The 6,959-nt window shown below is 52.4% G+C and overlaps 1 pseudogene; it reads right to left on the bottom strand.

Moving 5' to 3' along the window:
* Window positions 1-555: 555 nt before the first annotated feature.
* LOC149362990 (U5 spliceosomal RNA) lies at window positions 556-673 on the bottom strand (annotated as a pseudogene).
* Window positions 674-6,959: the final 6,286 nt, after the last annotated feature.

The following is a 6,959-nucleotide window of genomic DNA, read 5'->3' as shown; positions in this document are numbered from 1 at the left end:
TAGCTTGTGACAAGTACAGCAGTCTCTGAGGCCTCGCGGAGCAGTGAAGTGTTTTTTTTTTTCAATGAATTGCAAGGAACCATAAGATTTGTGACCTCGAATAAATAAGCGCCGTTGCGCACACAGGAAGCCCCAGTGTACTAGAGAAAGTACAGCATCATATAATTCATCATAGCGCAAAAAACCAAACGTGCCGTACATACGAAGCATCCATTGTTTACTCTCATCTTTGGTGCCGCTGTATACGTAAAGCTAGCGTAACATGTATACATACCTGTGGCCGCGAGAAATTTATAATCCAGCGACTACCGTCACAGTTCGTGGGAAACAAACATAAGAAGTTTCATCTTGGAAGGAAGACATACTGCAAAAGATAAAAAGGGCCTCCTCAGTGAAGGGGCGTCGGCCTAACCCCTGGTGACAAGAGCACTACCTACTTGAAGAGAAAAATATTCTTTCGTGTTGTAATCATACAAAAAAAAAAAAATCAGCGTACTTTTAAAAGCACGCTAATGTGTGTAAGTAAGTAAAGCTCTTTCTTTGGATTGAAGTACGAGGTCGAGCCCAGACCTTCCAAAAATTGGCCTATAGGCTCATTTGAGGGCCCCTTCCCACGGTAATCTTTAGTAAAAGGCGAAATATTAATACGTGGGCTGAGAAGAGGCCTGAGCGATGAGGTACCGACGGCTGCCGGTGGACGGCATCTCTGCCGGCCCGGCAAGGAGAGCAAGTGATGCAGCTTTTGGTGGACAAAATTTCTACGTAAGGAATCAGCACCGGGAGCACTGGCTCCATCCACCATATCGGAGAGATATCGAATCGCGACTCTCTTAAATAACTCTCTTAAATAATAACTCTCTTAAATAAGGACCCGTCTGTAGGCTTCAGTGTACAGTTTTCATACGTGTAACTGCGAACCAAAACGCGCCCATTCGAGACAGGGGACAAGGATGGGGAGAGAGAGAGTGGAAACGAAGGGAAAACGCAGCCTACTGCCTAGAGCTGTGCACGGGCCGCAAATTTCAGCCCGCGCCCGGCCCGAGCCCTACACTACTGACGGAGGCCCGGCCCGGCCCGACACTGAAGAAACCTAAGCCCGTCCGGGCCCGGCCCGAGTTAAGGCCCGGCCCGGACCCGGCCCGACCTGCAAAACTGAAATTGAAGTGACGATGAAACAGAAAGAGACAATTTAAGGAAAATCAGTTTATTTCAATGTTTTTAAAATGCTCGGCTCTCATGGTCTAGATGAAATTAGTGAGCATATGTAAACACGGCGCATGTAGAGAGTTATCACTCCAAGTTATTATGTAAAAACAACAAATCGTCCATTGATGACGGCTTGAGGCAAGTGCGGCGCTCCTTCATATTGAACCCGGCAGCGCTGAAAATTCTCTCGCTGCTTGACCTGGTAGCCGGAATGGCTAACACTTTCTTGGCAAGAAGAGAAAGCTTTGAGTACGTCGCTGCTTTGCTTCTCAAAAACTGGGATAGCTCAAACTCTGAGCAAGGGGTCGACTCTGTGGCCAAGTACTCGGTCGCGAAGCCCGGCCGGCCCTTGGGAGACATATATACCGTGACCCGAGCCCGGCCCGGGCCCGGGTGAATGGACTTCCGCAAGGCCCGAGCCCGGCCCGCGGGCCGGGCCGGGTACGGGCTTTCGGGCCGGCCCGAGCCCGTGCACAGCTCTACTACTGCCTCCCTTTTGAGGGTAGGGCTGAGGGAGTCTCCAGCGTGGCTGCACAAAAGGCGGTGAAAGGAGGGGGCAGCGCACCCCTCTTCTTTAATAGGTGTGGCCACAGCCACGTGGCGACCCTAACAAAAGGCATCCCGCCACGCCTTTAGCATACATTTAGCTACGGATGGTCTCGACGGGCGGGCTTCGAGACCGGCCGTGATTTAACGCAGCCGGACACACAAAAATTCTAAAATGGTTTTGAGGTATGGAAATGACGCAGTAATTGATACACATATCTCGGTGGACACCCTAACCGCGCCGTAAGGAAAGGAATAAAGGAGGTAGCGAAAGAAGAAAGGAAAAAAGAGGTGCCTTAGCGGAGGTATCAGGAATAATTTTGACCACCAGGGGATCTTTAATGTGCACTGACATCGCGCAGCGCATGGACGCCTTTGCGTTTCGCTTCCATCAAAACGTGGCCGCCGCGGTCCGGTTCGAACGCGTAGCCGGACAGGCGTACGGCAAATACGGTAACACGTTACCATTGCTACCGTCGCCAGGCTTGCCTAGCCACGTTTGCTGTCTAGCAGTTACCATAGTTACAGTGTTTTTCGTACGGTGATGCTAAAACTCGCTTTCCAGATGTGTCGAAAAAGCATTACAAATACATTACGTAGGCTATAAGCAAACACTTTCCGGGACATCACGCTTTGACAGCATACGGAAGACATATTAGCGTAGACGTATACCCATGCGTATCTTACCGGACTCCGGCTGCGCACGCGCAGAGGCCCCGCCTGGCCCCATCCATGATACGTCGCATGCGCATTCGGAGTCCGGTAAACCGGCATACGTCTACGCCAACAGAGGCTTTTAGTAGAGCGTACGCAGACAAACGCAGAGTCATAGCGAACGCTATAAAATAGCGCCCTTCGTAGAGAGAGAGAGAGAGAGAAAAATTCAGGGGGCACTTTGGCTGTCTAAAGTGCGTAGAGGCGAAAGCGTTTTCCGCACCACTTTGACTGCTTCAGTGGAACTGGTGGCGTCACATATAATTGAGTACTAATTACTTTGATGACAAATCACTAATTAATGTGTAATTACTGATTAATGCCTGAATACCAATTAAGTGCTAAGTAATGACGCTTAAGCTTCGCCTTTAGGTGTGGAACGCGACAGCGTGTTGTAGCGCTGGCAGGGAGTCCACGGAACGCCACCACCTGTTCGGCGCGATGCCTTGCCCTTTGAACGCAACGCTTCTTGAGGAAATGAAATGGCGCAGAAATTGTGTCATCTCGGTGGACACCTGAACAGCACCGTCGAGGAAGGGAGGAAGTGGGAGTGAAAGAAGACAAAGAGGGCCCGTAATGAAGGAAATGAAAATTGTATTTGAGGAAAGAACTTTCTCACATATCTCGGTGGACACCCGTCAAAATTCAAGGGGGCACTTTTTTTACCTTAAGTGTTGTCACTGATGTGTGGTTAAGACGTTAAGCTTCGCCTCTAAGAGTGGAACGCGACAGCGTCTTGCAACGCTGCCAGGGAGTCCATAGAACGCCATCGCGCATTCGGTTCTACGCCTCGCTCGTCGGTAAATTGGTTTTTGAGGAAAGGAAATGTATCTCTCTCATATCTCGGTGGACACCTAAACCTCGCCGGAAGGGAAGGGAGGAGGATGAGAGTGAGCGAAGACACCGTATTCACTAGACGCGCCTGAGTTCATTCCAAACCATCGAGCTGGCATGGCGGAGTGGATAGCATGCTCGTCTCGCACGCCGAAGACCGGGGTTCGATTCCCGAGCTCGACCAATTTCCTACTCGTTTTTATTTGTTTATCTGGTCTGACTAGAAAGATTAATTAGGCTAATTAGTTAAGTAAGCAATTAACTAAGCTCAGTCCCACTTACTTGGGGCATCACTATACGATCCCTTCAATTGGTTGCATGGTTACTAGTCAAAGTACAATTGGCCCCGTTTGAAATTCGCGCACTGTGACGTCACGGCCGTTTCGACCAATTGAAAAGCGTGACATTTTCTGTCAACTGCTGCTTACAACGATGAGGCATTAAAGGCTCTCGCCTTAAAACTTTATTTACAAAGGAATTCGGGGCACGCCCCAGGGTCCCCGCACGACCCCACTGCACTCAAGTGCTTATGTTCCTGAGGTCCATAACACTGGCAGCACGGCCGGTGTCGATGGTCTGCACGGCCGGGTCCTCCGAGTGCAGCAGGGTCTCCCAGTCCTCCCAGGTCTTGAGGTTCTCTAGGTCCCGCGGGGGAGGGTCCGCCGGGCAGAGGGAAAGGATGTGGAGGGAAGAAGCGAAGGGTTCTGGGCATAGGGCGCAAGCAGGAGTGGGGAAGGAGGGATGATAGTGGGTTAGGGTAAGGGGCGAGGGGAGAGTGTGTGTCTGTAGTCTGCGCCAGAGTGTTGCGTGTTTGTTATCCAGGGAGGGGTGGGGCGTGGGGTCGAGCTGGCGTGAGGCTCTGTATGCCTGAGTCAGCTCACTCAATGAGTGCATGCGATCCTTCGTGAATCCCCGATCAGAGGCCACCTGAGCCCGGTTTAAAGAACCTCAGGCTAAAAGGTTGGCTGCCTCGTTTCCGGGATTCCCGGAGTGCGCAGGCACCCATATCAGCTCCACTTGGCGGGGCGGGGGTGCATCGGGCGAGTCCAGTATGCCAAAAGCAGGGACATGAACTCGGCCTCGAGCAAAATTTAGAATCGCAGTTTTAGAGTCAGTTAAAATATACCGGGCTTCCGTGCGGATTATAGCAAGTGCAATGGCGGCTTCCTCTGCAGCCTCTGGGGACGTATCTGGAGGGAGAGGTAGTGTGAGGAGGGTGGATGAAGAGGAGTCCACCGCAGCTGCTGTCGCTTCATCACCCGTGCAGGCAGCGTCCACCCATACGGCGTCCGGCTGGGGGCCGTACGCTCGATGGAGTGCCTTCGCACGGGCTCTGCGGCGCTGCTCATGGTGGGACGGGTGCATATTCCTCGGGAGCGGCCTGATGAGAAGCTCTCGGTGAAGGGATCGTGGGATGGCGAGAAGGCTTGGGTCGTTGGCCGGTATTTTGATTCCCAGGGAGTCCAGGATATACCGACCTGTGGAAGTTTTTGTGAGCCTGATGTATTGGGCCTGTCGGTGGGCCTCCACCAGTTCCCCGATCGTGTTGTGGAGGCCCAGGCCTAGTAATCTGTCTGTGGGTGTGTTGAGGGGAAGATGAAGTGCTACCTTGAATGCCTTGCGAATCAAAGCATCCAAAGCGTTTATGTCATGTTTGGATAGTTGTAAGTATGGGGTAGTGTACAGTACACGGCTGAGGACAAAGGCATGAATGAGGCGACATAGGTCGCGCTCCTTCATGCCTCTATGATGTCCCGAAACCCTGCGGATGAGGTGCGATATCGCGCCTGCAACCTGCTTGAGTTTCTTGAGGGTAGTGGTGTTTTTGCCATCGTTCTGGATGTGCAAGCCCAATACACGGAGGGTGCCAACCTCAGGTACCTGGTAACCATTCAATTCAATAGCAATGGGGGAGCGGGGACAGCGGTGGTTCTTAGGCCAGATGAGGAGCAGTTCGGACTTCTCTGGGGAGCAAGACAGTCCGATGGTCCGTGCGTAATTTTGGGTGAGGGTGGCTGCTTCCTGTAAGGTGTTCTCTATGTCGCCGTCACTGCCGTGGGTGGTCCACAGGGTGATATCGTCGGCATAAAGAGTGTGCTTGAGGTGGGGAATAGTTGCCAATTTCCGGGCGAGGGGTATGAGGGTTATGTTAAAGAGAAAGGGGGAAAGGACGGACCCTTGAGGGGTGCCGATACTCTGAAGTGTGTAGGAGGTGGAAGACAGAGGGCCGAAGTGGATCTCAGCCGTGCGGTCAGTCAGGAATGCTTGAATGTAGGCATACGTGCGCACACCCACATTCAATGGGGATAGAGCAGTCATGATCGCCTGATGTTCAATGCGATCAAAAGCTTTGGAGAGATCCAAAGCTAAGACTGCCTTGGTGTGACCTGGAAGAAGCGGGTCAAAAAGGTCGTGTGTGAGTTGCTGCATGGCATCCTGTGCGGATAGATGAGGGCGGAATCCCACCATGCTATGCGGGTAGAGATTGTTGTCCGCCATGTGACTTGTGAGTCTCGCTAACACAACATGCTCGAGGAGCTTCCCGAGGCATGAGGTTAGCGAAATCGGGCGAAGGTTTTGAATGGTGAGTGGTTTGTTGGGTTTTGGTATAAATATTACCTTCGCGTGGCGCCAGGACTGCGGGAGGTTACCCTCCCTCCAGCACTGGTTGAAGTATTTCGTAATGTGGGTGATCGATTTGTCATCCAGATTACGGAGCATGGAGTTTGTGATTTGGTCTGCACCAGGTGCGGGGTTGGCGCGGAGAGTCAGGAGGGCCGCTCTGACTTCCGTCTCCGTGATGTCGGTGTCGAGTGTTGGATTTGCTTGTCCTGTGTAGTGCGGTAGAGGTATGGGGCCGCCTGGAGATGTGTACATGGTTTGAAGTGTGTCTAGAAGGGTGTCGGGATCGTCAATGTGTTCATGTGTGAGGCGTGTCACGTGGTGCTGTGCTGCTGATTTGGTGCGTGTGGGGTCAATGAGGTGTCGGAGGAGTTGTCATGCACGTTTGCTGGACAGGTTTCCGGCGATGCCGTCACATATCTGTCCCCAGTTGGATCGACAGAGCTCCTCAGAGTGCTGTTGGATTTGTGTCTGCAGCGCGGCCAGCCGCTTTTTAAGCGTTCTGTTGTGTTTGTTGCCTTTCCAGCGTTCCAGGATGCTGTGATAAGCCTCCCAGAGGTGGGCTAGGCGTGTGTCAAGGGTCGGTGTTTCGGTTGTAGTTTCAATGTGTCGCGTGTTGTGGTGAACGTTATGCTTGAGTGATTGCACCCATGCATCGATGTCTGCGATGGGAGTGTCTGGGAGGGCGGTGCGTGCAGCGCGAAAGGCATCCCAGCTAATGAGTTCGTGTGTCATATTTGCGTGACGGGGTGGTTTGTATGGGACAGTGATTTGTATAATGTAATGATCACTGCCCAGTGTATGTTGTGTTCTGTTCCAGGTAACGCCGCGGATACAGCGGCTCAGCGTCAGGTCCGGACTGGTGTCCATGCTGACACTGTTGCCGATCCGCGTAGGCGTCTGAAACGTGTTGTGCACAGTGAGTTGGAGGTTCTGCAGGAGCAGCCAGAGCCTGCGACCTCGATGTGTCGTGGTTGTGTATCCCCAGTCAGTATGCTGACTGTTGAAGTCCCCACCGATGAGTAGGGGATGTTTCC

This window comes from Amblyomma mixtum, chromosome 2, assembly GCF_055824585.1.
Source record: "Amblyomma mixtum isolate Tamu chromosome 2, ASM5582458v1, whole genome shotgun sequence".
In the NCBI taxonomy this organism is placed as follows: domain Eukaryota; kingdom Metazoa; phylum Arthropoda; class Arachnida; order Ixodida; family Ixodidae; genus Amblyomma; species Amblyomma mixtum.
This window is presented reverse-complemented; position numbering and strand designations above follow the sequence as displayed.